Source organism: Lissotriton helveticus, chromosome 12, assembly GCF_964261635.1.
Source record: "Lissotriton helveticus chromosome 12, aLisHel1.1, whole genome shotgun sequence".
Lineage (NCBI taxonomy): Eukaryota > Metazoa > Chordata > Amphibia > Caudata > Salamandridae > Lissotriton > Lissotriton helveticus.
This window is the reverse complement of record NC_136073.1, coordinates 566,785,000-566,793,452: the sequence shown is the minus strand read 5'-3', so window position 1 is coordinate 566,793,452 and position 8,453 is coordinate 566,785,000. Positions and strand designations below refer to the sequence as shown.

At 43.8% G+C, this 8,453-nt stretch overlaps 1 long non-coding RNA gene across 1 annotated transcript; it reads right to left on the bottom strand.

The window, feature by feature from the left end:
• Positions 1-2,750: 2,750 nt before the first annotated feature.
• Positions 2,751-6,790, bottom strand: LOC144799104 (uncharacterized). Its single transcript, XR_013603749.1, has 3 exons — positions 6,460-6,790; positions 5,166-5,585; positions 2,751-2,902 (listed from the first exon to the last, which is right to left on the bottom strand). It is a non-coding gene; the product is annotated as an uncharacterized LOC144799104 (long non-coding RNA).
• Between the last annotated feature and the right edge of the window lie 1,663 nt (positions 6,791-8,453).

The following is an 8,453-nucleotide window of genomic DNA, read 5'->3' as shown; positions in this document are numbered from 1 at the left end:
TATGGGAGCAAAACTGTGGAACTCCCTGCCCCCCCACATCCGCTGCCTCGACAACCTGTCCGCTTTTCGCAAAGCTATAAAAACTCACCTCTTTCCATTGCTGTAACCTTCACTCTCCCTATCCCCTCCCCAGTAGGTGTGCTATGGTTCTTAGCGCCGGGACGCCCCGTTGCTGGGGCAGCTGTCGCGCTCAACAAAACCTATAGAATAGAATAGAAGAATGGAGGGCAGGGGTTACAGAGAAGCCCACGGTGTGAGAGAACTGTAGGGGGGGCATGTGCAGAGAAGCGTGCATGGATATTATTACTTATCTGGGCTGGAACACGGCTGTGACTCACAATTGTCTGAACTTGCCACTCACTGGGTGGATTCTAGCCCATGTTTTGGTTGCCCGATAAACGTACTTTTCCCTCCCACAGTCGGGCAAAATATCGCCCAATTGTGCAAGAACTAGCCCAATCCAGCAACCCTGTTGCAAAGAAATATTGGGTGCATGCTGAAAGCTTCCCTAGGAATGCATTCTGCCCACTGTTTACCATTTACTTTGTGTTTCGTAAGACATTTGCTTGCTTTCTATTTGCTGGTTTTATTTGTTTTAGGCTGTCTAGAATGTCTTTGTCCCTCCTGTTAAGTATAGCCTGCTTACCACCTCTCTGATCGACTCATTTTATTCTTCTACAAATGCTCACATTCTGGAAATTCTTTTTTCCTTTTCCATGAGGAACTCCACAAGAGTGCATGTGTTTTTCAGTTGTCTTCCTTGAATGCTAGTTCAGGAAGCAGTAAACGTGCTGTATTTTTTTTAATTGGTTTACTGCACTCATCTTTCTGCTTGACTGATTCTACTTATCTCTGCTACTATCAGTTCATCAATATTGCATGCCTGTGAAGATCAATGTTCTGTCTACTATCTTGTTTATTTTTGTCAGTGCTCTTAACTAATAGCATAACTTAAACAATCCTTTTCCTCAATTTGATGACATGCTATACATGCTGGAAGTAGGGATGGGTGCCTGCTTAAGCACCCCAAAAATAACCATGCTGAAGTGCAGTAGTGAATGAGCACTAAACAGGCCTTTAAATGTTGTTTTTAATCTGCCACATTTGCCGTACATTCAAAGAGGGGTCAAATGTTAGACTAGGTCACTGACTACATGCCCTGTGATAGAGGCCTTTCCATTCCCTGGTTAGCTTATGTAAAAAAGTTGTTAACAGGTATTGGTCTAAATAATGCTTTCAGTATCCCAACACTGCAAGCTCTTCCTGGAAGAAAGCAGGTGCAAACACTCTGACTTGCGAAGTTGCACGCAGATAGGGGAAATGCTGAATCATTGAAACCAACAGTAGGGAGTTATTTGAATCCTAATCTTGAAGATTCCCCCCCCCTTACCTGTGGAACATCAGTGGGAGTTGCGAACGTTCGCTGTTATTTCACGTTAGAGCTGAACCGATCAAACACTCCCTATGATTTCCTACAGGGTACCAGTGTAAGCTCGAAAGTCGAAACTATGGTATACCACGTAATGATGTACCTTATCAATCGATGCTCCATTTCTTTTTGTCTGTGATTTTTATAAAATCTACACCAAACAGCTGTTAGTCCCCCATTTGTGTCGTAGGAACTTTCGTCGCTGCTCCTGGCTTACTGTTATTGGCAACAATTGCCAGATCACGAGACCTACATTTATCATAATCTAAGCTAATTTCTCCATATGGCTGTGCACTCTAGGGCCAGTATGTGACTAGAGTAAATTGGATTGTTGGGTTTTAAATGATTGTATGTCTTTTACTTGGTTGATAGGAAGTAGCTCTCCTATCTTAAATTGCATTTAAATGTGTCTATTCTGGTTAATGGGAGAACAGCACACTCTGGATATCGTTTATACACTTGCACCGTCGCATAATCTGATGCATTTGTGTTTTATCATATGTATAATTTTACTTTTTTGTAAATATGGAGTGAAGGATTGGATTTAACTTATTTTTTGTTGATGTATACTATTATAGCTGTGTATCAGCTTAATAAAGTCTTTTGAATCTGTTAGGCTTGGTCTTCCAAGGGAACTTCCATCAAGGTTGTTTTTCAGAGCAGCTCCATAAGCAGGCTTAAGTGTGTGATTGAGACGAACCTTAACATGATTGTTTTTGTTGGATTATCCATTCCTCAGGGTTAAATGTTTGTAAGAAAACCTGTGAACTGTCAATGTTCTTGAAGAATCTTCATAGTAAATCTGTGCCTGCTACTTTTTAGTTTTCACCTTGGCAGCGCATGATCTTTCTCTGCAAGACATTTTGTATGCATACAGTGGGTTTAAAGCCTGTCCATGTCCTACCATGTTACCTTTAGTGTTGCTTTCATTTCCTTCATTCCCTTTTGTTTTGGCATGCTTGCTTTATGTCCTCTTCTTGTGTTTGGCCCTCCACTGGAGCATGGACCAAGAACTTATGTCCTTCCATTTCCCCGGTTGTTTTAGCTACTTTATTTTGGGTGCAACAACTCCATATGAGTGCCTGTGTTTTCAGTCCATCTCCCATATCCCCGTCCAAGTAGCTTCTTTTACCTTCCACCCTTCCATGTTTCTTCTTTTCCTTTCCAACCTCCGGCCCAGCAATATAAGCAAATGAGCTCATCTATGACAGTGACTAGGTCTGTAGTACATAAGACGCATTAGGCCCCAATAACCAAAGTCAGACGACATCAACTGCGCACACCCAAGGCAGGCTAATCAATCATAGACAGTACAATATGATGCTAAATAAAACTGTCACTTTAATGGAATACTGTAAAGGAACCGCAATACAAGGTTCACCACGATTGATAGGATTGACAGAAATGCCTATGTACAAGCGTCATGCAACGCAATATCTTGAACAACTGTTTAGTTTGTAGATGCTCAATAACCTGCAAAACAATAAAAACAGGTTTAAAAAAAATCTTCTTGTTCCATAAATGTCATTTACCAAGCCATATTCTTCTAATTTGTCCAAAATACAGTGCCCACCAGTGAAGTGCCTCTGTGAAACACTGACAAAACCCATGAGATTTGCTTCTATTCAGAGATTAAGGACCCCATATAACTTAAACTGAAGCTCTGACATAGCCTTTGCATTCCTCGCGGCTACTGCACTCTACGCCACTGCACTCTACTCTACTCTGCACCAGTCCACTCTACGCCACTCCACTCTACACCACTTTACTCTACATCATTGCACTCTATGCCATTTGAACTCTATGTCACTGCACTTTACACAACTCTACTCTTCTCTGCGCCATTCAACTCTACGACACTGCATTCTCCCTTCTCTACTCTGCCCTACTCTACTCTACACCACTCTACTCTATGCCACTCAACTCTGCACCACTCTACTCTACGCCACTGCACTCTAAGCCGCTTTACTCTATGCAGTTCAGCTACACTCTAAGTCACTGCACTCAACTCAGTGCTTTAAATGGGAAAAAATAAGTGCAGGTACTCATTAAAATGGGCTAGAGGTGTAGTGAGGGGGCAGGGCTAGGGGCGGGGCTAAGGGCAAGACATGATGATACTTAACAACTTCTATATAAGTTGCAGCACATACCAAAACACATGAGAAATGTGTTTATATAAACAAAGCAGGTTAACTCATTACACAAAATGAAAGAGAAATGGGATAATATGTTAACATTTCATTTTTTTGCAATAGTTGCACCTTCTTAATCTCATACTGTTAATTGCTGTTTGGCACAATACTATATATTTTTGAGCACACGAGTAGGATGAAACTGAAAATACCCCCACGTCGAACCAAAGCTCTTATGGCACCAAGCAAATGAAGCAACTCATCATGACCCTCCCCAGAAGATATCTCTTGTCTCTTCCATCGATCTATCCATTCATCCTACCATTTACCTGCTGATGTCCACCATTTAACCTTTACATTCTATTGTCTATTCAGTCTTTCATCAATCATTCAGTTTTTCACCCTTCCGTCTATCCACCCTTCATATCCAAACCTATCCATCCATCTCCAAACCTATCCATTCATCCTTTCACTCATCCATCTCTTTATCCACCTTTTCCCTCATTCATCAATCCTTTCGCTCATCCATCCTTCACCCTTTCACTCCTTTATTCCATCCACCCTTTCACTCAATCCTGCCTTTCACTCATCCATCATCCACCCTTTCATCCATCCTCCCTACCTTTCATTCATCCATGCAATCTTTCACTTATCCACCCATCATCCGCCCTTTTATCCAATCATCCACCCTCTTTCACCCATGCATGCTTTCGCTCATCCATCCATCTATTCATCCATCCATCTATAAATCCACCCTTGCTCACTCATCCACCCTCCCTTTTACATTATTTATGAATCTTTGTCGCCGGGCAGACATGTACAAACAAAGTGCCACCAATTTTCTTTACAATACCTACTGAGAGTGTCTGGATTCTCTCTCTCACTTTTTTTCTTACAAAAACAGGCATATACACAAACATAGCAGACACACAAAAGACTAAGGGAGATGAAAGCCATCTTTTCTCTTCACCTACCATGGCTTTTTAAATTGCTACCAGGGCCGGACAGGCCATAGCCTAATTGGCACTGCCAGGGCACTGGCATGATTCCAATGCTTGCAGGAATGCACAGGATAGTGTGAATGTGATTGACAGCACAGGACCTGAATGGACCCTGCTCTGTCAAGCACAGCATGATGGTGAGCACCCAGACATTATTCAAATGAGCCCTGCTGATGAGGGGAGGGGGGGCTGCAGAAGCGGCGCCTTGGCTGCCAGGGACACGTTCCACTCCTGCTCACCAGCACAGGCAATGAGCATACCACTCATGAGTACTCGTACTCTCCACTGCAGTAGAGAAGTGCCGGTACTCAGAGTTATAAATCTAAGACGTGCTGGTACTCAGTACCGGTGAGTACCGACCCATTTAAAGCACTGACTCCACTCTGCACCAATGAACTATATGCCATTCTACTCTCTGCAGCACTCTAGTCTATACCACTGCCCTCTACACCACTGCACTCCCATAGCCACTGCATTATATGACAGTCCACTATCCCCTACTCCAATCTGCACCACTCCACACAACTCTTCACCACACCACTTTGCCGCACTATGCTGTACAACATGGCTAAAAAAAACATTGCAAAAGTCAATAGCACTCACATAGGTGAAAGGCATTGTCTTTGCCAGTGCTTGTTCTTTCTTCTTTCCCGTTCATTGCCTCTCTCCATTCACACTTCTCACTGTCTCTCTCCTCGCCTCTGTGTGTTCTTGCTGCCCTGTCCCCGTTACCCGCTGCTGCTGACTTCGGTGCTGCTCTCTCTTGTGCTGCGAAAGGCTCTGCTGTAACATGAGTGGCAGAAGCAAAGTCACCGCTTAGGAAAGTGTCAATTACTGGTCCAGCTGCAGCGCGCGCTCCGAACCATCGAGTAGACCCGTTACTTTGGAAGTAGATCGCGTGTCACGGAGAGAACGTAGCATCGCGGCAAGAGCTGCAGTCTGTGGAACTGGAGATCAGAGTTCGAGTCCGGGTGTCGGCGCAGTATCATGTGAATCCGCGTTACTCACTTAATCCTCCAATGCCTAGAAAATATAATTAAAAAAAGAATGTGCAATTAAGTGGTGTTCATGTTAAGCGGTCCAGCCCAGGGCCTTGGAGTCGATATTAAACTGCAAATAAAATCTACCTTCAAGAAACCCCCATTTAACAGCTTCACCCTGTCATGTGTTCACTGTTCATAGTATCAGTGAGGCTGAGCTGAGTTGACCTACCATCTGCCCACCCACAGGGCCCGGAGAGTCAAGTACCTCCTAAAACATTAGGATGGGCTGAACGAAGAGAAGATAGGTAGGAAACAACAGTCAAATCCTAAAATAAAAACGTGACAGACGATCCTGCCTCCAAGGAGTTCTGACAACTGTTTCCACGAACCTTTACAGTGGCTTATGGGCCTGCTTCTGTAGTCACACATTTTAAGTGGGAAGTTGCAACACTGGTGCACTGTCCTTGAGGCTTGAGCTGCTGCAGCGCCGAATCATCATTGCGCACAAGCAATAGAGACAGGCTAGTGCAGGGGGGAGGGGTGCACAGCACCGGCTTGGGTGCACGTCCCCTCAGTGACAGCACTAGTGTCACCGACGTGGCAGCAGGCAGCGCATGCTGACACGTAGCGCACAGGCTGTCTCCTGGGGTGCTTTGAAAGCTATGAATAAAGGGGTGCAAATGTTCTGCCCAGCTCCCTTCTCAGAGTGCCTTCTGCTCACTCACTGGACTTCGGCTGCTGGCGGTGCGCACTCGCATCATCGCTCTGCTGTTATCACTTCCCCTCTGACTCCGCCCCCGCTCATCTTTCTCCTCCACTCATGGTCTAGATTAGAAAGACTTCTCCTCCACAATCTTCTTTCCACTTTACTCCACCCTTATCCTCAACCATCTTCCACACTCCTCTTCACTTACCATCACACTTTCCCCCCCACCTCTCCTTCGCATTCCTCTCTTCAATGTTTCCCCCCAGCATGCGCGACACTCCCCTTCCTCGGGCCCCTCACTCTCCAGCAAGGCCGCCATCTCGGCCTAGTCGTCGGATGCCATCGCTTCGTCCACGTCCACCTGAAGCCATCCTACCCGATGGCAGTGAATGCTCCTCACAGTGACAGGTGCCATCGAGGGAGTCCCGCCCACGAGTAAAGACAGCCAATGAGAGAGCAGCCTCCTTCCAGTACTCAAGAGACCCAGCCTTGTCATTCCCACCTCGTTGTGCAGGTGAGACAGCCCGTAGCAGCACTGCCTCGTTACCAGGACAGTAGAGACGTCACCTGTGACATCCCACCTGCGTAAACCTCAAGTAATACAAATGAGGCCCCTAGTAACTGCCAGGCGCGGTGGCGCGCGCCCTGTGTCCCTGCCGCTGGGGTTGGCCGAGCTAGTGACCTCATGAGGTAGGCGGGTGTTCGAGGCCCCTAGGACCAATGATGGTGTCATAATCGCTATAAATTGTGGCACTTTGTGGCATATAAAGGGGCAGTCTCCTCTAGAGGTCACTGGTTCGTTTTTATCTTTCTTTATGTTTACAATCCCCTCACAATCTCAGATTTTTTTCATTGTGTTCAACTATTTTTGGAGTTTGTCTTTACATACAAATAATAACATTTTTTATATATATATGTGATCAAGGGCTCTCGAGCCCGAAACGCGACATCTGTCGATTGCTGCTGTGGATATGGTTGAATAAAGAACATCTTGCCTGCATAAAAGAGGTTCGCTTCTCCTTCTTCGCCTCCGAGGCTTTGGTGGAAGTGGTTGCTTGTTCGAGATATATATATATATATATATATATATATATATATAAATATATATGACAACGATCTCAGCATTCTCTCACCATGAGCCCTTGTAACGGATTCCAACGGCGCAGAAGAAGAGAGGACGACCCAAAGTGCAGGTGAGCAGTGTTTTATTTAGTTACATGGAAGGCCCACCTCAGCATAACGTTTCGGCCTATCCAGAGGCCTTGATCACATGACGCATAGGGGAGGAAAGGCAGAATTTAAAGTGCAAGTGCCATATTAACTTGAACCATGATTGGTTGCAAAGAAATCACATGCTCTTGCTCCAGGTTACAAAGCATGGAGAAAAGACTATCAGGCAGTTTGAATTACGGGCTAATCCCTGTTGTCTAATTAGATATGTGCAAATACAGCAAAAATTTAAACAGTTTATATCATGAATTTAAACTTACGAAATTTCAATGTCAAAACTCAGAATTAAAATCATCATGATGGGTATATATAAAAAATGTAAAATACATTTAAAACCACTTACACATTTTGATATTATCTATTTACATGTTACAAAATTGAATTTCATCAATGTAGAACAGATAAAAAACTGTACAAAAATATTAGAATGAATTTACACAGCTAATCCAATAGGAAATCCAATCAAATCAATAATGCTGCATAGCGCACATTGTAATATTTGGCACACAATACGGTGACTAAGCCATGGAGGAGATAATACCAGTTTGAATACATTATTGCAGCCTCCTATTATATTACAATATTGGTACACCTAGATATCATAGCCTTATTAGTCTTTACATAGAGCATTCAAAATAGTCCAACCAAAGTGATAGTGCTTTAATAATTAATGAAAAAGAGAAAAAAAAGAAAATGTGTAAATCAAATAGCTTTGTTTTCTTTCATGTTGAGTTTTTTCTGCATTATAACTCAGCCTAATCCTAGGCTAAGAAAATACGCTGCTGTGTCCACATTGCCAACAGATTGTGGGGTTTAAGATGTTATAACCATGTAATGTATTAATGTATATCAAGGCTAAGATCTACTGTATCTCGACACCACTTTTACTGATTCCCATCCGTACCAAAATTATGGGTGTTATATGAGGTTTACAGGCAAGTATAGAAATCCTCTGTGGAGTTTAGACCTCCC